General features: G+C 45.0%; 1 pseudogene; it reads left to right on the forward strand.

Moving 5' to 3' along the window:
• The first annotated feature begins 7,276 nt into the window (after positions 1 to 7,276).
• LOC144493932 (serine/threonine-protein kinase PDIK1L pseudogene) lies at positions 7,277 to 17,163 on the forward strand (annotated as a pseudogene).
• The last annotated feature ends 9,052 nt before the right edge of the window (positions 17,164 to 26,215 follow it).

Genomic DNA, 26,215 nt, shown 5'->3' on the forward strand with positions numbered 1-26,215 from the left:
TCTGCTTTTCAAAGTGAAGAGCATGATCCAAACTGCCCACGCTTTCTCTAAATTTCGAAAAGTGTCACGGACAGAATGTATTTTCTTCCTTAATGCTTGGGGCGGCACAGTGGCACATGGTTAGCACTACTGCCTCACAGCGCCAGGGACCAGGCTCCGATTCCCGGCTTGGGTCACTGCCTGTGCAGAGTCTGCACGTTCTCCCCATGTCTGCGTGGGTTTCCTCCGGGTGCTGCGGTTTCCTCCCACAGTCTGAAAGACGCGCTGGTTAGATTTATTGGCCGTGCTAAATTCTCCCTCAGTGTAACCCAAACAGGTGCCAGAGTGTGGCGACTAGGGAATTTCCACAGTAATTCCATTGCAGTGAAGTCTACTTGCGACAATAATAAATAAACTTTAAACATAATCAGCATGATTTATGTGCAAAGAGGAATGTCTTTTCTTACCCGTGGAGTATGTGTTCCAATTAAATGGTCCAACAACAAGATTCCTTGAGTTCAAAGTAAAGCAAATTATTTATTCTCACCCATTTTCCCCAAATTATTTCAGTGTCACATACTTGGCTTTACACACACACACAGACAAAGATTGGATACAGATAAAGACAGTGCAATTTTACAGATTATAATTAATTCAATCACTGATTTATGCATTCCGGTCTCCCACGTAGCAGGCCTGTGGTTTTTTGAATGGATTCAATGATTTAAAGTTGAAGCGAGGGTCTTGTAAAGCAAAGGGCTGTCTGAAGGTTATGAGGTTTCTTGTAGTCAAATATCTAGAAGGTTGGTACTCAGCTGACCTTTGTAACTGGAACAGGTTCGACATGAAGGAAGAGAGCAGAAGGTAGTAAAAGTGTCCAAGTGTTCCAGGTGCACTGCCCATCGAGGGGAAAGAAATTAAATCATAGAAATCATAGAAATCATAGAAACCCTACAGTGCAGAAGGAGGCCATTCGGCCCATCGAGTCTGCACCGACCACAATCCCACCCAGGCCCTACCCCCACATATTTTACCCGCTAATCCCTCTAACCTACACATCCCAGGACTCTAAGGGGCAATTTTTAACCTGGCCAATCAACCTAACCCGCACATCTTTGGACTGTGGGAGGAAACCGGAGCACCCGGAGGAAACCCACGCAGACACGAGGAGAATGTGCAAACTCCACACAGACAGTGACCCGAGCCAGGAATCGAACCCAGGACCCTGGAGCTGTGAACCAGCAGTGCTAACCACTGTGCTACCGTGCCGCCCTCCAAAAGCTTGTGATTTCAAATAAACCTGTTGGACCACAACCTAGTGCCATGTGATCTCTCATCAGAAAAACATCCTGAAAGTGAAAATATAATAATAAATTCCAAAAAGTTGGGTCATGCTTGACCAATCTCATTGAGTTCTTTGAAGTAACAGAGGGGGTAGATAAGGGTAATGCAGCAGATGCAATATATTTTACACATAATATTTATGTAATGTACACAATATTTATATAACGTAAATGCCTGTACTACATCTCTATATCTAAAACTCCTTTGATAAGGTACCACATTGTAGACTCAAAGGTCAGAACATGTCATGGGGCAGCTAGCAGAATGGATAGCTAGCTGGCTACAAAACAGAAGTACAGCTTTTAAGTGTATTCCAGAAGGATTGATTCTCTGAACACTACATTTATCCGTGTACATAAAGGACTTGGAATTAGGAAGTGGAAATACAATTTCAAAATTTGTAGATGTCATCAAACTGTGGAAGGAGATGTAGATAATAGAAGAGCTGAGAGAAAACATTAATAAACTCATAGAATGGGTCTGAAATTAGTAAAAGAACTTGAATATAAATGAGTGATAGGAAGAATAACAAGCCACATAGTTCTAGGAAATGTGCCTAAACAGCATCAACGAACAAAGGGATCCTGGGCTACAGACGCACAAATAGTAACATAGGTTCATAGAATCATAGAATCCCTACAGTACAGAAAGAGGCCATTCGGCCCATCGAGTCTGCACAGACCACAATCCCACCCAGGCCCTACCCCCATATCCCTACATATTTTACCCACTAATCCCTCTAACCCACGCATCTCAGGACACTAAGGGGCAATTTTTTAGCATGGCCAATCAACCTAACCCGCACATCTTTGGACTGTGGGAGGAAACCGGAGCACCCGGAGGAAACCCACGCTGACACGAGGAGGATGTGTAAACTCCACACAGACAGTGACCCAAGCCTGGAATCGAACCCAGGTCCCTGGAGCTGTGAAGCAGCAGTGCTAACCACTGTGCTACCGTGCCGCCCCATTAATAAGGCTATCAGAAAAACAAAGCATAGGGGTTCATTCCTACAGAGAGAGAAGTATTGAACTTGTATAGACCACACTTTTAAGATTACAATGCAGAGTTCAGGTCTCCATCATATCTGAAAAGGTCATAGAGGCATTGGATAGCTATAAAATAGATATACTGGAACGATGCCAGAACTGTGGTACTCAATCAATCAGGAAAGGCTGAATAGCTGAGGTTCAGACCACCCCTCAACCTTCAATTGTGAACCACAACAAAATGTTAAAGGGTCTTACGGGGCAAGAAAAAGCTGTTCACAGGAGGTCACTGAGTCAGAATCGCACAACACAGAAAAGGTCATTTGCTCCATCTCTTTGCTCTGCGCCAACCCATTGACACCCCCTTGCACATCCCCCATAGCTCTGCAATTTTCTTCCTTTCAAGTGCATATCTAATTCTCCTTTGAAAGTAATGGCTGGATCTGCTTTCACCACTCCTTCAGGCATCCAGATACGATGGGCCAAATGGTTTCCTTCTGCGCCGTAACTATTGTGTGCATGAGCATGTCTGCTACGACTCTCACCAATTTTTACAGATGCACCATAGAAAGCCTCCTTTCTGGTTTCTGGTATGGCTCCTGCTCTGCCCAAGCCCACAAGAAACTACAAAGGGTTGTGAACATAGCCCAATCCATCACGCAAACCATGCTCCCTTCCATTGACTCTGTCTACACTTCCCGCTGCCTTGGAAAAGCAGCCAGCGTAGTTAAGGACCCCACGCACCCCGGACATTCTCTCTTCCACTTTCTTCGGGAAAAAGATACAAAAGTCTGAGGTCACGTACCAACTGACTCAAAAACAGCTTCTTTTCTGCTGCTATCAGACTTTTGAATGGACCTACCATATATTAAGTTGATCTTTCTCTACACCCTAGCTATGACTGTAACACTACATCTGCACTCCCTACTTTACTTCTCCCCTGTGTACAATCTATGAACAGTATGCTTTGTATTGTGCAAGAATACAATATCCCAATACATGTGACAATAATAAATCAAATCAAATCAATCAGTTGACAGACCACATTCATATGTTCCTATCTAATACAAGTGGCTATTCGCTAAGTCAGTCTTAACTGTAGTCTTAACATAGGTGGATATTTAAACAGACTCAAAAGCCGGTTACTAATTTGATTTAACTAAACTTCCCATAAGCACAGGAGTCTCATTCCATCTAATACTACAGCAGAATGGGACATTTTCAGGAATATTCCTGTTCAGACTCAGTTCAGCTTTTCAGTATTATTTAGTCAAGCAATTACAGTGCGGTGAAAACTTAAGTCAGTCAGATAGACAGCATTAACACAATGAAAAAAATCAAACCAACAAGAAATGAACAGAAACAGAAATGTTGGAAAAACTCAGCAGACCAGGCAGTGTTATGGGTGACACGGTCGCACAGTGGTTAGCACTGCTGCCTCACTATCAGTGCCGGGGTTCTGGAGTGGACATCTGGTCAGCTGAATTGTGTGGGATAAAGATGAACTACTTTTAACTTAGAAAAAGTGAGGGGTTGCCTTTGTGTTCCATACTTCTTTTCTGCTTATTGTGGTTTTGTCTCTCCTTTCTCACCCACTGGGGAGATTATTTCATACAAAACTTCTACTGATCCCGCAGGGGTCTGCGGACCCCAGTTTGAGAGGCACGTATCTGCAGAATATATTATTCATTCATGGGGCATGGGCGCCGCTGGCTGGCCAGCATTTATTTTCCATCCTTAGTTGCCCCGAGGGCGATTGAGAGTCAACCACATTGCTGTGGCTCTGGAGTCATATGTAGGCCAGACCATGTAAGGACGGCAGATTTCCTTTCCTAAAGGACACGAGTGAACCAGATGGGTTTTTCTGACAATGGACAACAGTTTCATGGTCATCAGTAGATTCTTAATTCCAGATATTTTTTATTGAATTCAAATTCCACCATCTGCCGTGGCGGGATTCAAACCTGGATTCCCCAGAACATTTGCTGAGTTTCTGGATTAAAAGTCTAGCAAAAATACCACTAGGCCATCACCTCCCCATATACTCTGGCAAGTCACCAAGCTTACTTCAACAGCATCTCTCTCCTCTGTGAACTTTGCCACTGAGAAGGACAAATGTTACAAATTCCTGGGAACGCAATCGTCGCTTGGACAAAGTCCTGAAAATCCCTCAGCAGCAGCACTGTGAAGTCTCCACATCAGAGATCGTGTCTTGGGCAAATTGGATGAGAGATCAGGGCTTCGTGGTACCCCACTGGTTACTGCCTGCCAAAGAAAACAGAAAAAGAGCCATTTATTCCTACTCTTTGTTTCCTGTCTTCCAACCAGTTTTCTATCCGTCTCATCTCAATACATGACCCCCAATCCCATGTGCTTTAACTTTACACGTTAATCTCTTATGTGGCCCTTTGTTGAAAAGTCCAAATAAACCACATCCACTGGGTCTCCCTCATCAACTCTACTCGTTACATCCTCAAAGAATTCCAGTAGATTTGTCAAGAACAGTTTCCCTTTCATAAATCCACACCGACTCTGTCCAATCCTGCCACTGTTTTCCAAATGCTCAGTTATTAAATCTTTTATAATGGACTCCAGCATTTTCCCCACGACAAAATCAGGCTGACTGGTCTATAATTCCCAGTTTTCTCCCTACCTCCCTTTTTAAATAATGACATTAGCTACCCTCCTATCTGTAGGAACTGTTTCAGAGTCTATAGAATCTTGGAAGATGATCGCCAATGCATCTATTATTTCTAGGGCCACTTCCACAAGCTTACTGCCGTACTATGTTTTCCACTCCTTAATCAATTCCTCCTTTGCTGAATCCTAACCTGCTCCCAATCCTCAGGTCTGCTGTTTTTTCCTGGCCAATTTGTATATCTTTTGATATGACCACACAAGATCAAATCCCATATGTCATTTTTCACTCTGAAAGTTGCTACCAGTGGCTCTCCTTTCCCAGTATGGTACAGTGGTTAGCGCTGCTGCCTCACAATGCCAGGGACCTGGGTTTGATTCCCGTCTTGAGTCACTTGTCTGTGCGGAGTTTGCATTTTCTCCCCGTATCTGCGTGGGTTTCCTCCGGGTGCTCTGTACACTCATGTCCCACAAATTAATTTAAAAAAAAATCATTGCCTGGTGGATTATGTAGCCCATGTCTATGTGCAGTGTTACAGCCTCTGTGTAGCCATCTGAAGGGACTGCTCCTTAATGTTTTCCCACTTCACTGATAGGAATGGGATGATTAAGTCTCAAGATCTTGTGCTCTGAGGCTCAGCTAAAGCGGCAATGAGTAAGTCCAGGGCCAGGGCGGGCAAACATGGCTAGTGGGAGGCACTCTTGCTCTCTGGTTCTCTTGCCTGGTCTTGTTTGTGCCCACGTGGCGTTGGAGAGTGGGCACATGGTGTGCACTGGAATGCTTGGTGCCTTCTGTCACTGACAGTCACTGCAGGCTATGACGGACATGTGTAAGAACATTCTGAGTTAGTTGGGAAGATATCCTTTTGTTTTGGTGGCATTTGATGATTTTTTTTATTCATTCGTGGGACATGGGTGTCGCTAGCTGCCCATCCCTAGATGGGGGCAGTTGAGAGTCAATCACATTGCTGTGGATCTGGAGTCACATGTAGGCCAGACCAGGTAAGACTGGCAGATTTCCTTCCCTATAGGACATTAGTGAACCAGATGGGATTTTCCGACAATGGTTTCATGGTCATCAGTAGATTCTTTAATAACTAGTCAGTAGTTTACTCCTGCACAATTTTCATTTCATCGTCATCATTGGATTCTTAATTCCAGATATTTTTTATTGAATTCAAATTCCATCACCTGCTGAGGCAGGATTCGAATCTGGGTCCCCAGGGCATCAGCTGAGTGTCTGGATTAATAGACTGGTGATAATACCACTAGGCTATTGCCTCCCCTATAGATGTGCGAGATCTAAGTGAGCATTTTTCCAGTCTGAGAGAAAGCAATTAACTGAACTCAGCAAGATAACAGGTCAGAGCTCCGGGGCTGAGCGTGCAGAAGACACAGGATTCCCTAAAACCCTGGAACTCCATCCTAGCTGCCCGAGGGCAGTTGAGGGTCAACCACATTGCTGTGGCTCTAGGAGTCACATGTCGGCCAGACCAGGTAAGAATAGCAGATTTCCTCCCCGAAAAGGATATTAGTGAACCTGATGGGTTTTTCCAACAATAGTTTCATGGTCATCAGCAGATTTTTAATTCTAGATTTATTTATTGAATTCCACAATCTGCCATGGCGGGATTTGAACTTGAGCCCCCAGAACATTAGTTGAGTTTCTGAATTTATAGTCTATTGATAATACCACTAGGCCATCACCCCCCCCCCCCTTATTTGGCATCTTCTCAGTTTAACTGTTCCTTAGTGGGTGCCCTCAAAGGACATTTGTCATGACAAAGATCCCGACTGGTCCATTGTTTCAGTTATTTACTCTGATGAAATATCCGGGTTACCCGATAATGTTCTGGCTCTCTCTCTCTTTAGTGGCAAATAAGCTTTGGACTTGGTTCCCAACCAATCAAAAATGAGATAGTAGAGAATAGGCCTGACTGCAAGAAAAGGAAATGAGAGTCAGGTGGAACCTTGTTAAAATTAGGGAAGAGTTCATAGAAATGCAGGTTGGATTAGAGACAGGAAGGATCAGGTACTTGAGGGGAGGGAGGGCAAGCAAGGTGAAAGTACATTGCTGTGCATTACATGCAACTGATGTTTTGCTCAGTGTTATTAGATGGATTCTTATCTGAAGTCTTAACCCACAGTTGTCCTGGAAGCACAGAACTCTCCACAGATCCAGATAAGGTTTAATTCTAGCCCCTGTGTTTCCCTTCTCTATAATAAACTGCAGGTGAAGCTCATGCAGCAAAGTTGTTGGGTTTTCAGGAGATCTGAGTGACCCTCCCTCCAGCCCGGGCAAGTTTCGGTGGACATTCGGGACTGAGATGACAAAACCATCTAAATATGAGATCCTCAGGGAGCTTGGCCGAGGCAGTTATGGGACTGTCTATGAAGCAAAGTGCAGCAAGGCTGGAGTGAGGGTAGCCATGAAGCAAGTGCTGTGTGATTCCCCCGAAACCTCGGAACTGGCTCTGCAGGAACTCTGGACACTGAGCAGCATGGGGAAGAGGCACCCCAATGTGATCTGGCTGTGGGAGTGCATCCTCCAGAGAGACCGGACCTTCCAGGAGATCAGTAAGAAAGCTCCGGAGTCGGAGAGCCACTTGCTCCTGATCGAGACCTGCCTGAAAGGGAAGTGTTGCTTCGACCCTCGGTCTTGCCACTCTCTGTGGTTTGTGATGGAGTTCTGTGATGGAGGGGATGTGAATGAATATTTGTTGAGCAGAAGCCCTGACTGCGAGCTGAACAGGAACTTCATGCACCAGCTCAGTGCTGCTGTGCTGTACCTGCACCAGCATCAAATCATCCATCGAGATCTAAAGCCGGACAACGTCCTCATCTCCAACACCCAGAGGGGAGCTGTTCTAAAGGTGAGGGCTGAGTTTGTTCCTACTCCCTGCAGGAGGTTAAAGAAATAACTTTTTAAAATTCATTCATGGGACATGGGTGTCACTGGCTGGCCAGCATTTACTGCCCTTCTTTAGTCGCCCTTGAACTGAGTTGAACTTGCTAGGCCATTTCAGAGGACAGTTGAGAATCAACCACATTGCTGTGGCTCTGGAGTCATATGTAGGCCAGACCAGGTAATGATGGCAGATTTCCTTCCCTAAGGGACATTAGTGAATCAGATGGGTTTTTTTGACAATGGTTTCATGGTCGTCAGTAGATTCTTAATTCCAGATATTTTTAATTGACTTCAGATTCCACCATCTGCCGTGATGGGATTCAAACCCAGGTCCCCAGAACATTAGCTGAGTTTCTGGATTAATAGTCTAGCGATAATACCATGAGGCCATCATCATCCCTGTAACTTGTGTCCTTCATGACCTTGGGCTGTCCCCAAAGTGCTTCATAACCAGTGAGTGATTATAGAAAATATAGCAGCCAATGTGTGAACATTAATGTGATGACAGAGTAATCTGAATTCCTGGTGTTATCAGGATAAATATTGGCCAGCACATGAGCGAGAACTCCCCCTTGCCCAACAATGTTGTGGGATCTTTCACATCCACCTGGGAGGGCAGGAGTCAGCTGCTCGGCAGTGTGGTGCCTCACCTGCGCTGTCTGTGCTGCGCCATCCTCAATGGGACTCCCCATGGGACTGTCTACCAGCAATTTGTGCTTCACTCTCTCTAATGTGGGGTTTGAACCCATGATTAGACCCACTTACCAACAATAGCCACTCTGCTTCCCAGGGATTCACTTTAGTCTTTGAGAATTCAGCAGTGTGGGGCATACAATTATCTGAAGACAACAATTTGCAGGGCCAGGACTAAACGGTGGGAGAAAGCTGGTACAGACCTGATGGGTTGAATGTCCTGCAACCATTCTAATTCCACTTTTTCTCTCTCTCAAAACTCTTCAGTTGTTTCTCAGTTTTTTTTCTTGTTTAGAAATGGATGTTAAGCTTGGCTGGCGTTTTCAGTGAGCACCCACTGCTGAATGGTATTGCTGCGTGATTATCAGGGAATAAGGAACTGAATTATTCTTTGTTTACAAAGATGCTGAGTTTTTTTCCAGCATTTTCTGCTTTCTTGCTGATTTCACAATCTGTAGTGTTTCAGCTTTTGTTTAGCTGAAAGAACTATTAGACCAGAGTTGAGAGATAAGATTTGAACCTGTGAAGGGATGGGATAGAATGTGTCCTAGATTTTCAACCACTAAGATAGGATTTTAATTTGAGATTTGATGGATTGGGCTACGTTCACAACCCTTTGTAGTTTCTTGTGGTCTTGGGCAGAGCAGGAGCCGTACCAAGGTGTGATACAACCAGAAATGCTTTCTATTGTGCATCTGTAAAAATTGGTGAGAGTTGTAGTGGACATACCAAACTTCCTTAGCCTCAGAAAGTAGAGGTGTTGGTGGGCTTTCTTAACTATAGCGGGACCAGGACATGTTGGTGATCTTGAAGCTCTCCACTCGTTCCACTTCATCCCTGTTGATGTAGACAGGGGCATGTCCTCCACTACACTTCCTGAAGTTGATGACTATCTTCTTCCTTTTACTGACATTGAGGGAGAGATGTTGGAGATATTTGATAAGATTGTGGATTGCCAAGAGGCTCCATTGGGAGCAGTATAGATTTCATGGGGAGTTGTGGGGTTAGAGGAGCTGGAAACCTATTTTTTTAATGCCGATTGTGTGGCTGCGACACGCACTAGTTGAGTTAATGATTGAAGCCGAGATCATGTCACAAGGGAGCAGGGAACGGAACAACTTCAGGATTAGCACTGCTACCAGATAAGATAGACACCAGTATGGATCTGTAGGCCAAATGTCAATTGTGTTGTGTAGTTGCGTGCCCAACCATGGATTTTATGGACATATACAGTAAATGGCAGAACTCCTAAGAGCATTGATAGGCAGAGGGATCTGGGTGTACAGGTACACAGGTCACTGAAAGTGGCAGTGCAGGTGGAGAAGGTAGTCACAAAGGCATGTGGCATGCTTGCCTTCATCGGCCGGGGCATTGAGTTTAAAAATTGGCAAGTCATGTTGCAGCTTTATAGAACCTTAGGCAGCACTTGGAGTATAGTGCTCAATTCTGGTCGCCACACTACCAGAAGGATGTGGAGGCTTTTGGAGAGGGTACAGAAAAGATTTAACAGGATGTTGCCTGGTATGGAGGGCATTAGCTATGAGGAGAGGTTGGAGAAACTTGGTTTGTTCTCATTGGAATGATGGAGGTTGAGGGGGCGACTTGATAGATGACTTCAAGATTGAGGGGCATGGGCAGAGTGGATAGTCAGAAGCTTTTTCCCATGATGGAAGAGTCAATTACTAGGGGGAAAAGTTTTAAGGTGCGAGGCACAAGTTTTAAAAGAGATGTACAAGGCAAGTTTTTTTACACAGAGGGTGGTGGGTGCCTGGAACTCGCTGTCAGGGGAGGTAATGGAAGCGGATACGATAGAGAGTTTTAAGGGGTGTCTTGACAAATACATGAATAGGATGGGAATAGAGAGATATGGTCCCCGGAAGAGTAGGGCAGCATGGTTGGTGCAGGCTTGGAGGCCTGAAGGGCCTGTTCCTGTGCTGTAATGTTCTTTGTGTTGCATATCCATAAAATAAAATAGAGTAGCTTACATTGTAATTAAATTCCCGATTTTTAAAAATCTGACTCAATACAAACAAATGTCCAACATGGATGAATCCCTCCATTCTCTCTCTCTTTTGAAATATTCAAACACTAATCGTTCTCTCAGCCCCCTCTCTCCAACTTTTTTATTTATTTATTTTTAAATTCACTTGTAGGACATGGGTGTCGCTGGCTGGGTCAGCATTATTGCCCATTCCTAATTGCCCTTGAACTGAGTTGAGGCTTGCTCGGCCATTTCGGAAGGCGGTTGAGAGTCAACCACATTGCTGTGGCTCTGGAGTCACATCTAGGCCAGACCGGGTAAGGATGGCAGATTTCCTTCCCTAAAGGAGATTAGTGAACCTGATGGGTTTTTCTGACAATGGTTTCATGGTCATCAGTAGATTCTTTAATATCCGATCAGTAGTTTACTCCTGTACAACTTCAATAAATGTTGAGTGTGGAAAGTTGCTGTGGTTTTTTGCAGATTACCAGGAGGAGATTGAATCTGTGACCTCTCTTCACCTCTTGTATTCCAGGTGGCTGATTTTGGTCTGAGTAAGATGTGCCAGAGCAGTGGCAGTATGAATCGACGGCAGATGTCCACAGCTTGTGGCTCTGATTTCTACATGGCACCAGAACTTTGGGAGGGGCAGTACTCCGCCAAAGTTGACATTTTTGCTCTTGGTATCATGTTCTGGGCCATGATCGAGAGAATCACCTTTAGAGATGTCGAGGCCAAGAAGGAGCTGTTGGGTGAGTGACTGTCCATTTGGGGAGTAGGAGGGTGTTGGTGTTGATAGCTGTTAGCAGGCAAATGTCAAACCTCCTCAAGGCCTTGCTTGGAATACTGTCCTTTCATCTGGGCAAATTAACCTTTGTAATCCAGTTGTGCTCTGAGCACAATTCTTTCCTCCTTGGTCCCAGCAATGGACCTCCGCATGAACACCAATGTGTATTGATATGGTGTCATTGGCATAATAAGACATCCCAAGGCACTTCAGCAATATTATCAAACAAAACTGGATGCTGAGTCACATGAGATGTTGGGGTAGATGGACTTTAAAGAGTGTGTTAAAAGAAGAGAGGTTTAGGGAGAGAATTGAGCACGGGTAGGGCCTTGGCAAATGAAGGTCTAAACACCAATGGTGCAGTGAGTGAAATTGATTTGATTTATTGTTGTCACATGTATTGGGATACAGTGAAAAGTATTGTTTAGAATCATAGAATCCCTACATACAGAAGGAGACCATTCGACCCTTTGAGCCTGCACTGACAACAATCCCACCCTATCCCTGTAACCCCACATATTTACCCTGCTAATTTCCCCCCGGAAACTAGGGTCAATTTAGCGTGGCCAATCCACCTAACTGTCACATCTTTGGACTGTGGGAGGAAACCGGAGTACCCAGGGGAAATCCACGCAGACATGGGGAGAATATGCAGAATCCACACAGACAGTGACCCAAGCCGGGAATTGAACCCGGGTCCCTGGCACTGTGAGGTAGTAGTGCTAACCACTGTGCCACCGTGCACACTATACAGCCAAAGCATACCGTTCATAGAGTACATAGGGGAGAAGGAAAGGAGAGGGTGCAGAATGTAGTGTTACAGTCATAGCTAGGGTGTAGAGAAAGATCAGCTTAATATAAGGTAGATTGCAACCGAAGAAGCTGTTTTGCGTCAGTTGGTACGGGATCTCAGACTTTTGTATCTTTTTCCCGACAAAAGAAGGTGGAAGAGAGAATGTCCGGGGTGCGTGGGGTCCTAGATTATGCTGGCTGCTTTTCCAAGGCAGCAGGAAGTGTAGACAGAGTCAATGGATGGGAGGCTGGTTTGCGCGATGGATTGGGTTTCGTTCACGACCCTTTTGTAGTTTGTAAGGGGGGTGGATTCCCAGGGCTATGGGGGAAAAAGCAGGACCAACTGGCTCTACCACTGAGCCAGATGAGGCTTGGAGTTCACCTCTGTTCTGGCCATGGATTCAACATGTGGGGAAGTTGATGTATGATTTTTGACTTCTGGACAAGTTTCAGCAATTGGGCATTAATGAGTTGCAGAGGAGTTGTCTCTTCGTGTTGTTTTAAAACTTGTCTTTTTAAATTAATCTATTGTTGTCTCTATAATAGACCATGACCTCTTCAACAATGAATGTCCTTTAGGATTCCTCTGTGAATACATACGTAACCTTTAACTCTGGTCTCTCGCACTGACTTGCATTGTTTACAGATCTCTGCATTAATGGAGGCTTTAAATTATAATGCCCTGTCAGACATGCACTGTACGCCTGTGAGGCATCGGTATTTCTCTGGCTGCTGACTTGTGGCTGACGTGATCAGTACGTTTCTCCCAAAGGTTTTCCGAAACATTTGTCTCTGAATGGTCTGACCCACCATCTCCCGTGACAGGCAATCAAAAATCAGCATATCTCTTCATTCAGTGGGAGAGGTGTAAATGCCTCAGTCCGTCAGTGAGTCAGCCTATCAATGTTGCTTTTCACTCCTGCTTTGCCAGATGGTGACAAGTATCATGAAGGGCATTGCGTATCAAGATTAATTGTGCATGAAAATATTTCGTAGCAGAGAGATTTTTAAAAGTCTTTAATCATGGAGAGAAATGGACCACTTTCTCCAGAAATAATGTCCCGTGTTCTGTTCAAAATCACTTGCTGACTCTCCCAAAATACAGCCTACAAACAAGATGCTGAGGCTTTCTGCACTTACAAATCTTGTTGTTTTAACTAAAGATTTTCTGTTGAGTGGTTACTTCTTTAAAAAAAAATTGTCCTCTTTCAGATTAGATAGATTGGGTGTAAAATCAGTGCCCACTTGTTACACTAACCCAACATACCCAAGTCAATTCCAGTTTCTATAAACAGTCCATCCCTTAATGCCATTTGTAAAGTTTATTTATTAATGTCACAAGTAGACTTGTATTAACACTGCAATGAAGTTACTGTGAAAATCCCTCAGTTGCCACACTTCAGCGCCTGTTCGGGTACATTGGCCATGCTAAATTCTCCCTATGTACCTAACCAGCACGTCTTTCAGTCTGGTGGGAGGAAACCCACGTAGACACGGGGAGAACGTGCAGACTCCACACAGACAGTGGCCCAAGCCGGGAATTGAACCCAGGTCTCTGGCTCTGTGAGGCAGCAGTGCTAACCACTGTGCTGTCCCTGGTAGCAGGATACAGCCAGATAGTAAGTTCAAGATCAGTATTTTCAAATTGACAATTGGGCTCAGTGTATTGTTACCCAATGAATGCCAAATGTTAACTTCATGAATTAAGAAAGGAGGATTTTTGAATGTTTTACTCTGAGGTAATGTCAAACTGATATTTAATTCCACTGCACTAACCTTTCACATCACTGCTAGCTTCAAAAAGGAGGGAACAGGATCCCTCCATGGTCAACAAGGCATCTCTCTGTGCAATGTGCTGGTGTCATTCCTACCATATGTGGAGATGCCGGCATTGGACTGGGGTCAGCACAGTAGGAAGTCTCACAACAGGTTAAAGTCCAACAGGTTGATTTGGTAGCACGAGCTTTCGGAGCTTTGCTCCTGCATCAGTTGAGTGAAGAGTTGTGTTCACAAACAGGGCATACATAGACACAGACTCAATTACAAGATAATGGTTGGAATGCGAGTCTTTACAGGTTCAGACAATGCGAGTGGAGAGAGGGTTAAAGAGATGTGTACTGTCTCCAGACAGGACAGTTAGTGAGATTTTGCAAGCCCAGGCAAGTCGTGGGGGTTACAGATAGTGTGACATGATCCCAAGGTTGAGGCCGTCCTCATGCGTGCAGAACCTGGTTATCAGTTTTTGGTCAGCGATTCTGCGTTGTCGTGTGTGGTGAAGGCTGCCTTGGAGAACGCTTACCCGAAGATCAGAGGCTGAATGCCCTTGACTGCTGAAGTGTTCCCCAAAAGGAAGGGAACACTCCTGCCTGGTGATTGTCGAGTGGTGTCCATTCATCCATCATCGTAGCATCTGCATGGTCTCGCCATCCTTTCCTGCAACGTATCAGGTAGACAACATTGACCGAGTGGCAAGAGTATGTACCGTGTACCTGGTGGATGGTGTTCTCACGTAAGATGGTGGCACCCGTGTCGATGATCCGGCACGTCTTGCAGAGATTGCTGTGGCAGGGTTGTGTGGTGTTGTGGTCACTGTTCTCCTGAAGGCTGGGTAGTTTGCTGCGGACAATGGTCTGTTTGAGGTTGTGCAGTTGTTTGAAGGCAAGAAGTGGGGGTGTGCGAATGGCCTTGGCGAGATGTTCGTCTTCATCAATGACATATTGAAGGCTCCGGAGAAGATGTCGTAGCTTCTCCACTCTGGGGAAGTACTGGACGATGACGGGTACTCTGTCCGTGTTTGTCTTCTGAGGAGGTTGGTGCAGTTTTTCGCTGTGGTGCGTTGGAACTGTCGCTCGATGAGTCGAGCGCATATCCTGTTCTCATGAGGGCGTCTTTCAGCGTCTATAGGTGTCTGTTGCGATCCTCCTCATCTGAGCAGATCCTGTGTATACGGAGGGCTTCTTTAACGTGTTTAGGGTGGAAGTTGGAGAAGTGGAGCATTGTGAGGTTATCCGTGGGCTTGCGGTACAGTGCAGTGCTGAGGTGACCGTCCTTGATGGAGATGCGTGTGTCCAAGAATGCAACCGATTCTGGAGAGTAGTCCATGGTGAGTCTGATGGTGGGATGGAACTTGTTGATGGCTTTTAAGGGGCATCTTGACAAATACATGAATAGGATGGGAATAGAGGGATATGGTCCCCGGAAGAGTAGGGGGTTTTAGTAAAGGCGGGCAGCATGATCGGTGCAGGCTTGGAGGGCCAAAGGGCCTGTTTGTGTGCTGTAGTTTTCTTTTATATAGTTGTTTCAGTGATTGTTCGCCATGAGTTCCAAGGAAGAAAATGTCATCGATGTATCTAGTGTATAGCATCGGTTGAAGGTCCTGTGCAGTGAAGAGGTCTTGTTCGAACCTGTGCATGAAGATGTTGGCATATTGAGATGTGAATTTGGTTCCCATGGCTGTTCCATGTGTCTGGATGAAGAACTGGTTGTTGAAGGTGAAGACATTGTGGTCCAGGATGAAGCAGATGAATTGTAGAATTGCATCTGGAGATTGGCAGTGGTCAGCGTTGAGTACTGAGGCAGTTGCAGCAATGCCATCATTGTGGGGGATGCTGGTGTAGAGTACTGAGACATCCATTGTGACCAGGAGTGTTCCTGGTTCAACTGCTCCATGTGTGCTGAGTTTCTGTAGGAAGTCCGTAGTTTCGCGACAGAAGCTGGGGGTACAATGGGTTTCAGGATGCCCTCGACGTAGCCGGAGTGGTTCTCTCACAGGGTCCCATTGCCTGATATGACAGGATGGCTGGATGTGTTGGCCTTGTGTATCTTTGGAAGGCAATAGAGATCTCCAACGTGGGGAATATGTGGGATGAGAGCATGGAGTGTGCTCTGAAAGTCCGGATCAAAGGTTTTGATCAGTCTGAGTTGATGGGTATGTTCTTTGGTCGGATCTGAGGATAACTGTCTGTTGTGTTCAATGGAACTACGCCATCTACATGCACACCAAGAACAGGAAACTTGAGAAACTCGGCATTACCACCAGCAGCAACCGGTATCACAGTAGAAAATAATACCAACGCAAGGAAGTCCATTGTCAACTTGTCGGACTACACACTTCAACCAATGGAAATCAAAGTTCTCAGCCGAGGGCTCAATTTCTGCCCCACCACCAAAATGGACCCCCTGCGGGAGTTCTTCCACAAACCCCAAGAGGCCAACAGCGAACACAATGAGACAGCCAATGAACCGGAACAGCCGACAGAGATCCGCCGTGCAGCAACTGAAGAGGAAAGAATCGAATTGGACTCCTCTGGAAGGCCGCTGCCCTCGACTCGGCATGTATGCCCAAGCCATCAGGTGCGTCAATGCCAGATTAATCAGCCGCACTCACAAGACAGCCCCGAATGTCACCCAACCACAACGCAACGCCATCTGCGCTCTCAAGACCAACCGCAACATTGTCATCAATCCAGCAGACACAGGTGTGTGGTGCGTGTGTGTCCCCCAGCCCCCGTGGCAAGGCGCTTTGTTTGGTATATGTAAACTGTATTCTGAAATAAACTTTGTTTGATAAAGGCTCCCCAATGGGCCATTTGAATCATACCTGAGGTGAAACACCTCGTGCTTACCGTAGCCAAATTCAAATAGCAAAACTTATGATCCAGGCGGACTTCATAAAACACTGTTTCTGACCTGCATTATAACTCACAAAACTGTTGCCCTGCTTTTTGCGGTGGTCATTCTCCCTCAGTTTTTAGGAAGAGGAGAATCTATTTGACGGAAGGGGTGTTGCACAGTGTCATTCTAATCTGGGATGTTTGGGGTTGCTTTTGCAGGTATCTATTTCTCTCAGGGGCGTGAGTTGGTCCCTGTGGGCAAGGCATTGGTGGAGAATCCTAGTCTGGAACTTCCAATTCCGATGAAAAGTAAAGGGACTATGAACAAAGATATCCAGAAACTTCTAAGAGACATGACGGCCTTTAACCCTCAGGAACGACCTGATGCCTTGTGCCTACAGGCACAAATTGAGCAAGTTATGTTCCTGGGAACGAGGTGATCCAACAAGGTAGCAGTGATGACCATAAAACCTTTTCCTTGCTGTTTTACTGGAAGATTGGAAAGGGATTTGTCAATTGGTACTGGCCCTGCTTTTAGATGACGCAGAATTACATTGGATATTTGTGGTCCATCTTGAACTGAAGTGCACGTGTTCGGTACAGATTATGATTTGTGACTCCAAGGAAATGTTTTTAAATATTTTGTGAGAAATAAAGGATTTAATTTAACAATGGGGTAGAATCAGTTGTTTACTTTGACAATGATTTATTTTTGTGCTGGGTGGTTGGCTTCTTGCCAATGGTATTTGGGATTTTGCGCACATTCTTCAGTTACTCTACTTTTATCTGTCTGCCACTCACCTGAGGGGTGATTTTCTTGTGGGTCTGTTTGTTAAATACAACAAGATGGCACAGTGTTAAACCCATGACTGGATTGGTCGATTGTCCCCATGAGATTGCCGAATTGAATGCTGTGGACTCCATTGGTTGTTGTACGATCTCGTCCCAATTATCTGATGGACAGCTGGTTGGCATCTTTTGTGGCTGTACATCTGGTCTGATTATGCCAATTCTGGTCAGCTCTGCCTTGTAATCCTGGCACACTAAGAATGCACAGAAGGTCTGCCAATACTGAGTAGAGGCACAGGTTTCTGACTGAGGATCTCTGGGCTGTGACCTTTATTTCCAGTTATTCATGGACTTATTTGCCACATTATTTCCAGTAAATCTGATAGAATCCTTGTCTGCCCTGGGCTTCACTCGGACTGTACTATTGTGTCCAGCTTGTAACTGGGACCTGATGATCTTTGAGTGCCAGTTCAGAGTCCCACAGAGACCAGTTTGCACGCAGTAATGTTCCGGGGTCAAAAGTGGTGGTTCTTTGGGGATATTATTCAAGTTGGTTGTATACAAGGGGTTCTCCTGAAGTCTGATGGAAACTGTTTAAAATGTCCTGCTATTCTATCCCTGAAAGTGTTTTAAATGTTAATTGTTCATCTCCCAGCTGAAGTCCTGAAACCACACCTCACAACATTACCACCACAATGGTGGTACAGTGGTTAGCACTGCTGTTCACACCTCCAAGGACCTGGGTTCAATTCCAGCCTTGGGTGACTGTCTGCAAACTCCACACATTCTCCCCGTGTCTGGGTGGGTTTCCTCCCACAATTCAAAGTTGTACAGGTGGATTGGCCATGCTAAATTGCCCCCGACTGTCCCAAGATGTTTTGGTTAGATGGATTAACCATGGTAAATGTGGTGTTACAGGGGTAGGGTGGGGTAGAGGGATACGCTCAGAATCTGTGCAGCCTCAATGGGCTGAATGGCCTCTTCTGAACTGTAGGGATTCTATTAAACTGTACTCCAGTCTGTCATCAGTTCAAGTTGTTTAACAAAACCAACTGAGAATGCAGTGTTAAAACATTAAGCTGGGAGGGTCTGAATCATAGAATCCCTACATTGTAGGAGAAGGCCATTCAGCCCATTGAGCCTGCACTGACACTAATCCCCCTAATCTACACTCGGGCAATTCAGCATGGCCAGTCACTCTAACCCGCACATCTTTCGACTGTGGAAGGAAACCGGAGCACCTGTGCAGACATGGGGAGAATGTGCAAACTCCACAGACAGTCACCCCAGGCCGGAATTGAACCCGGGTCCTTGGCGCTGAGAGGCAACAGTGCTAACCACTGTGCTGCCCTGAATATTGACACTTTATTCTTGACGTTTCTGCTGAGTGAGCCTTCATTTCACAAAGCTTCACCTTTCGACCTCTGCCCATCTCAAAAGGGTCAGGGCTTCAGTGATTGAATGCATAATATACATCTGGGCTCTCAGCCAAAAATACATAATCAGTCTTGGCTGAAAGCCCATACTGAGAGCAGTGTCCCAGAGATAAGGTAACCTGACAGCCCTTTCTTTGATCTATTCTGTCAATTGCACCATGCTTACTTACAAGATCCTGCTATTGATGGTTTAAAAGGTCTGAATGGTTGATACTCTTATTGGGCTGTAATGAAATGACTTGAAGCTTTTCTTCCCATCCTATTACGATAGAGTTTATTGCTATGTATAGTAGGTGAATGTGTGTGGAAATGCCATCACATGGCACGGAGGGTATGAGGGTCACAGCTTTGCACAGGAATGGGAAGAACCTTTGAACTTGCCTTACAACAGGCTCCCTCATTCACATTCTGGTTCCCCCACTCCCCTGAGCGGCCAAGAGCCACAAAGTCATTTAAAAGCTGGCCATGAAAATTGCAGAGTGGGTGGGGTGGAACTAGGAGATGCCTATCCTCACTATGACGCTGGCCAGGTTCGGAGCGAAGATGACTTTCATCTGGGAATGAGGTCCGGAACCCTGGAATTGGTTCCTGGCTGCTATTTGTTTTTCATTCTCACTGACTCCATTACAATCCAGTCTCATGTTTGCAAAACAGTTTCTCAATTTTTGTTGCAATTCCAACCAAACAAAAGGTTGGCGGCAAAGAACAAGATATCAGTGTTTGTGTATTATACAAGAGCTGCTTTAATTCCAAACCTTGATTCAGTTAAATGCAATGTCTCTTCAGATGCCATGCTGGCAACATCTGAAAAAATTACTCCACGCGCAAATTGCTGCAAAAACTCTCATGGGATTATTCCTGGATGAGGGATGAATGTTCTCCTGGACTCCAACAGCACAAAAACAGATTATCCCACTGCTTTTTGTGAGTGGTTGCTGTGTGTAAATTGGTTACCTTTTCTACATTGACAGTGCTACTCTCCGATAGCCGCAGAATGCTCTGGGAGTCCTGAGTTTGTGAAGGGTGTTGATTGAAAGTGAGATGTACCATCTCCTATGAGGCCATAAACACAATACTCATGGCTAAACCCAATAGGGAATTCAGGAGAAACTTTTCTTTAACCTGGAGAGTGTTTTGAATATTGACTAGCTACATGAAGCTGGATAACCACAAGGTCAAGTAATAGAAAGACGTGGATGGGATGAGAGGCAGTAAGGTTTGAGGAGGTTTTTCTGGAGTGTTAACACTGGCATTAATGGCCTGTTGTTGTGCTGTAAACACTGTTACTGTGTGACTAAAAGCAAAACTTGCTCCTACTCAGACAGCTAATCCTGCACAGAAATGGGCATTCAAGAAGCTTGACCCCATCCAGGATGAAGCACTTCTTGATTGCCACTCTGTTCACCATGTAAACATTCAGCACCGTGGAGGCAGTGTGCACCATCTACAAGGTGACTGCAACAACTTGTCAGGCCGCCCCCGATGGACCCTTTCTAGATGGACAAGGGCAGCAGATACATGAGAACACTACCTCCCACATTTCACTCTAAGCCATGCACCAGCCTGACTTGGAACTATATCGCTGTTTCTTCACTGTAGCTGGGTAAAGCTCACCTTCCTAACAGTACTGTGGGCGCACCTATACTAACTGCAGAGGATCAGGAAGGCAGCTCACCACCATCTTCTCCGAGGGGAAATTAGGGATGGGAAATAAATGCTGACCTTGTCGAAAATGCCCACATTCAGTGAAAGAAATTTCAAAAAATCATTGTTTCTAAGTTTTTGTTTGAACTGAGTGCTGTAAGTAAAGCTTGAAAGTGTATATTTAATTCCTGACTTTTGGATACAAATTCAGTTTGGCCTATTTGACATAGTAAACAGTTTCGAATAATTAAATCATAGTTTAGAGTGATAATTAAGATTATTTGGCCCAGTAAATCCACTCCATTGAGAGATGTGCATGATATTAATGTGTGCTATTCCTGCCAACCCCATCACTAACTGATGATACCCAACTTGGCAGTAAAGGACTGGAGTTTCTCTGCTGTGTATGGCTGTCTTACCCCCACACCACTTGTTGACTATATTTACCTTCTATCATTTACTCACCTCGATCCATATTAACTGCACATCTGGATCTTTTGATTGTCACATGTATGGGATTCAGTGAAAAGTATTTTCTTGCACGCTATACAATGCATACCATTCATAGAGTTGAGGAGAAGGAAAGGAGAGGGTGCAGAATGTAGTGTTACAGTCATAGCTAGGGTGTAGAGAAAGATCAACTTAATGCAAGGTAGGTCCAATCAAAAGTCTAATGGCAGCAAGGAAGAAGCTGTTCTTGTCAGTTAGTACGCAACCTCAGACTCTTGTATCTTTTTCTCAATGGAAGAAGATGGAAGAGAGAATGTCCGGGGTGTGTAGGGTTCTGATTATGCTGGCTGCTTTCCTGCGGTAGCGGGAAGTGTTGACAGAGTCAATGGATAGGAGGCTGGTTTGTGTGATGGACTGGGCTGCGTTCACAACGCTTTGTAGTTTCTTGCAGTCTTGGACAGAGCAGGAGCCATACCAAGCTGCGATACATCCGGAAAGGATAATTTCGATGGTGCATCTGTAAAAGTTGGTGAGAGTCGAATCTGAAACGTCGAATGTCAGGCTACTCTGCGCTGTGATTTTAAACATTATTAACAATTTGGGACTCCTGCCCCTTGAATAAAACTCTGCATCAGGATAGGCAAAGAACAGAAAAACCCAGAGTGTGGTAGCAGTTGAACCCACCCTGGGATCAATTTGTGGGTTAGAGAAAGAGCGGGATGGGAAGGGGAAATACCCCGGAAGAGTACTTGTTAAATCCCTATTATGTTGAACGCCGGATTACATTGCAGCATTTCATCTGTTTCATACTGAAGGTTAAAGGGAAAAAAAAACACCTTTTCAATGATTGAAACCAATTAAGTACTTGTCCATTGAAAATACCAGCAAACCAATCTCGGTGTCCCTTCACACAATGCGAACCATTCTCAATGGCTCAGTAAATCGATGGCTGATTCACTCCTCTCTACATTCAAACCGAACAATGGAAGTGCAAATTGCTGAAGCTCTCAAGAAGGAATTGCATGACGTGCTTGCTACTCCTCACCCAGAATATCCACACAATTCACCTCCCATCAAGTGTATAATTTTCACTTAAAAGCCCCGATTGGTAGTTTGTCAAAGATGATTGTATGCAGCGTCTCTTCTTTTTCCCTATTAGAAAGGATTAATTTTGACACCAGCTGATGCATCTTCTGCGCTGAAATGACAGCACCAGTCAGAGGAACATAGCTGTGAAATGAAATATTATTTCTGTCAGCCTGAATGGATTTCTGCTGCTGTCAGAGTCAGTGTATTAAATGGCCAATTGATTAGTGGTAGTAACCTGGCTGGTGAACAGTAGGAGTAACTGGGGGACTTGGAATGATTGCGACCTCTAGGATCTGACTGAATATGGCACAATGAGCTTCCCTCAGAATTTCTCTCAATCCTGCTCCATAATTCTGCCTGAAAATGTTTAGACGCAGCGACAAAAACACTAGTTTTGTAGCTGTCCCTTTAGGCAGATTTGAGTCTATTCAGGAAGAAGACAGCACACTGGCACCTTTTCAAGACAGGTAATAGGTTGCCAACCTTTTTTAAATTCATGAGAGGTTGGCATCACTGTATTTATTGCCCATCCCTATTTGTCCTGGAGAAAGTGGTGGAGTTCTGTCCTTGGACTGCTGTAGTCTGTATAGGGTGGGTGCACCCATGCTGCTGGTAGGGAGAGTTCAACAATTTTGACCCAGTGACATTGATATGGTTCCAAGTTAGTGAGTTGCACATTGTGGTCACCCTTGCATCTGCTACCCTTCTTCTAGGTGACACAGGTTGCGGTTTTGGAAGTGCCTCCAAAAGTCTTGGTGGGTCACAGGACATCTTGTAGCGGACACACACTGCTGTGTGAAGATATGGAGAGAATGGATATTTAAGGTTAAGTATGCTGCGGGTCCTGGGCTTCTTGAGTTTTACTGGAGTTGCACTTAGCCAAGCAACACTACATTAACACAGGCGGCATGGTGGCACAGTGGTTGGACGGCACAGTGTTCAGCACTGCTGCTTCAGCACCAGGGACCCAGGTTCAATTTCGGCCTTGGGTCACTGTCTGTGTGGAATTTGCACATTCTTCCTGTGAGTGCGTGGGTTTCCTCCAGGTGCTCTGGTTTCCTCCCATAGTCCATAGATGTGTGGGTTAGATTGGCCATGCTAAATTGACCCTAGTGTTGGGGGATTAGTGGGGTAAATGTATGGGGTTGTGGGAATAGGTCCTGGGTAGGATTGTGCTCGGTACAAACTCGATGGGCCAAATGGCCTCCTCCTGGAGTGGAGGGAATTCTATGACATTATACACCCTCTTCTTTCCTTCTCCCTTATGTACTCTATGAACGATATGATTTGTCTGTATAGCATGTAAGAATTAATATTTTTCACTCTGTCCCAACACATGTGACAATAAATCAAATCAAATGGAGAGTATTCTATCAGACTTGTGGCTTTTCCTTTGTCGATGGTCAAATATGCTTTGGGCAGTCAAGTGTGGTTGGTTGCATGATCCCTTGTCGGTCAAATGATGCATTTCACCATGTCTAATATTTTTATAGTAATAAACAAGATTTTAGATGAAATTTAAAAATAAATTCTGTGCGCTCTACTCCTGGGGTAGAAATTCAATCTGTCGCGTTTCAAAACCTCACATCATCACCCACTTCTAGACATGAAGTGTCCAGCCAGTCAAATGTTTTTGTGGGAGGAGTGGGGGAGAAAAATGATCTTCAGCTCCAAAACAAGTGCTTTTGGATTAGAACCTTAAAGAGGCTGCTTTGTTGGAGTGTCCTTTAGACTATTAGCATTAGGTTAACATTTGTGTTTTCAGATTCCTAGCCAAACACCAATTAACACAGCCACAACACCTACACTCAGGATTCTTGAAGACACAAATTGTTAAAAAAATCCTGAAGACAGATCACCTTCTATATGTGAAAAGTTCAACATCAACGCACAAATTAATCAACAAAATACGATGCAAACTCAATTAGGAAAGGTCCAATTAATCATCTGCTCCATTCTTACCTTGGTAAGGGCGGCACAGTTGCACAGTGGTTAGCACTGCTGCCTCACAACGCCAGGGACCCAGGTTCGATTCCCAGCATAGGTCACTAAATTGACCCTGGTGTCAAGGGGATTAGCAGGCTAAATGTGTGGGGTTCTGGAAATAGGTCCTGGATGGGATTGTGCTCGGTACAGACTCGATGGGCCAAATGGCCTCCTGTAGTGTAGGGAATTCTATGACTACATTATACACGGAGTCTGCACCTTCTCCCTGTGTCTGTGTGGGTTTCCTCCGGGTGCTCCGGATTCCTTCCATAGTCTGAAAGACATGCTGGTTAGGTGCATTGGCTGTGCTAAATTTTCCCTCAGTGTATCCGAACAGGCGGCGGAGTGTGGCGACTAGCGGATTTACAGTTACTTCATTGCAGTGTTAATGTAAGCTTACTTGTGACTAAGAGGTGCGATGGGAGGTACTGATAAAGGTTTCCAATGTTAGAAACCATAGAACCATAGAAAATTACAGCTCAGAAACAGGCCTTTTGGCCCTTCTTGTCTGTGCCGAACCATTTTTTGCCTAATCCCACTGACCTGCACTTGGACCATATCCCTCCACACCTCTCTCATCCATGAACCCGTCCAAGTTTTTCTGAAATGTTAAAACTGACCCCGCATTTACCACTTTATCCGGTAGCTCATTCCACACGCCCAACACTCTCTGCGTGAAGAAGCCCCCCCTAATATTCCCTTTAAGCTTTTCTCCTTTCACCCTTAACCCATGCCCTCTGGTTTTTTTTCTCCCCTAGCCTCAGTGGAAAAAGCCTGCTTGCATTCACTCTATCTATACCCATCAAAATCTTGTACACCTCTATCAAATCTCCCCTCATTCTTCTACGTTCCAGGGAATAAGGTCCCAACCTATTCAATCTCTCTCTGTAACTCAGCTTCTCAAGTCCCGGCAACATCCTTGTGAACCTTCTCTGCACTCTTTCAATCTTATTTACATCCTTCCTGTAACTAGGTGACCAAAACTGTACACAATACTTTAAATTCGGCCTCACCAATGCCTTATATAACCTTACCATAACACTCCAACTTTTATACTCGATACTCCGATTTATAAAGGCCAATGTACCAAAGGCACTCTTTACAACCCTATCCACCTGTGACGTCACTTTTAGGAAATTCTGTGCCTGTATTCCCAGATCCCTCTGTTCAACTGCACTCTTCAGAGTCCTACCATTTACCCTGTACGTTCTTCTTTGGTTTGTCCTTCCAAAGTGCAATATCTCACACTTGTCTGCATTAAATTCCATTTGCCATTTTTCAGCCGATTTTTCTAGCTGGTCCAAATCCCTCTGCAAGCTTTGAAAACCTTCCCCACTGTCCACTACACCCCCAATCTTTGTATCATCAGCAAATTTGCTGATCCAATTTACCACATTATCATCCAGACCATTGATATAGATGACAAACAACAATGGACCCAACACCGATCCCTGCGGCACACCACTAGTCACAGGCCTCCCCTCAGAGAAGCAATCTTCCACAACCACTCTCTGGCTTCTTCCATTGATGTGGAGATGCTGGCGTTGGACTAGGGTAAACACAGTAAGAGTTTTAACAACACCAGGTTAAAGTCCAACAGGTTTATTTGGTAGCAAATACCATTAGCTTTCGGAGCGCTGCTCCTTCGTCAGATGGAGTGGAAATCTGCTCTCAAACAGGGCACAGAGACACAAAATCAAGTTACAGAATACTGATTAGAATGCAAATCCCTACAGCCAACCAGGTCTTAAAGATACAGACAATGTGAGTGGAGGGAGCATTAAGCACAGGTTAAAGAGATGTGTATTGTCTCCAGACAGGACAGCCAGTGAGATTCTGCAAGTCCAGGAGGCAAGCTGTGGGGGTTACTGATAGTGTGACATAAATCCAACATCCCGGTTTAGGCCATCCTCATGTGTGCGGAACTTGGCTATCAGTTTCTGCTCAGTGACTCTGCGCTGTCGTGTGTCGTGAAGGCCGCTTTGGAGAACGCTTCCCCGAAGATCAGAGGCTGAATGCCCGTGACCGCTCCATCTGACGAAGGAGCAGCGCTCCGAAAGCTAATGGTATTTGCTACCAAATAAACCTGTTGGACTTT

Source organism: Mustelus asterias, chromosome 5 (assembly GCF_964213995.1).
Source record: "Mustelus asterias chromosome 5, sMusAst1.hap1.1, whole genome shotgun sequence".
NCBI classification, from domain to species: domain Eukaryota; kingdom Metazoa; phylum Chordata; class Chondrichthyes; order Carcharhiniformes; family Triakidae; genus Mustelus; species Mustelus asterias.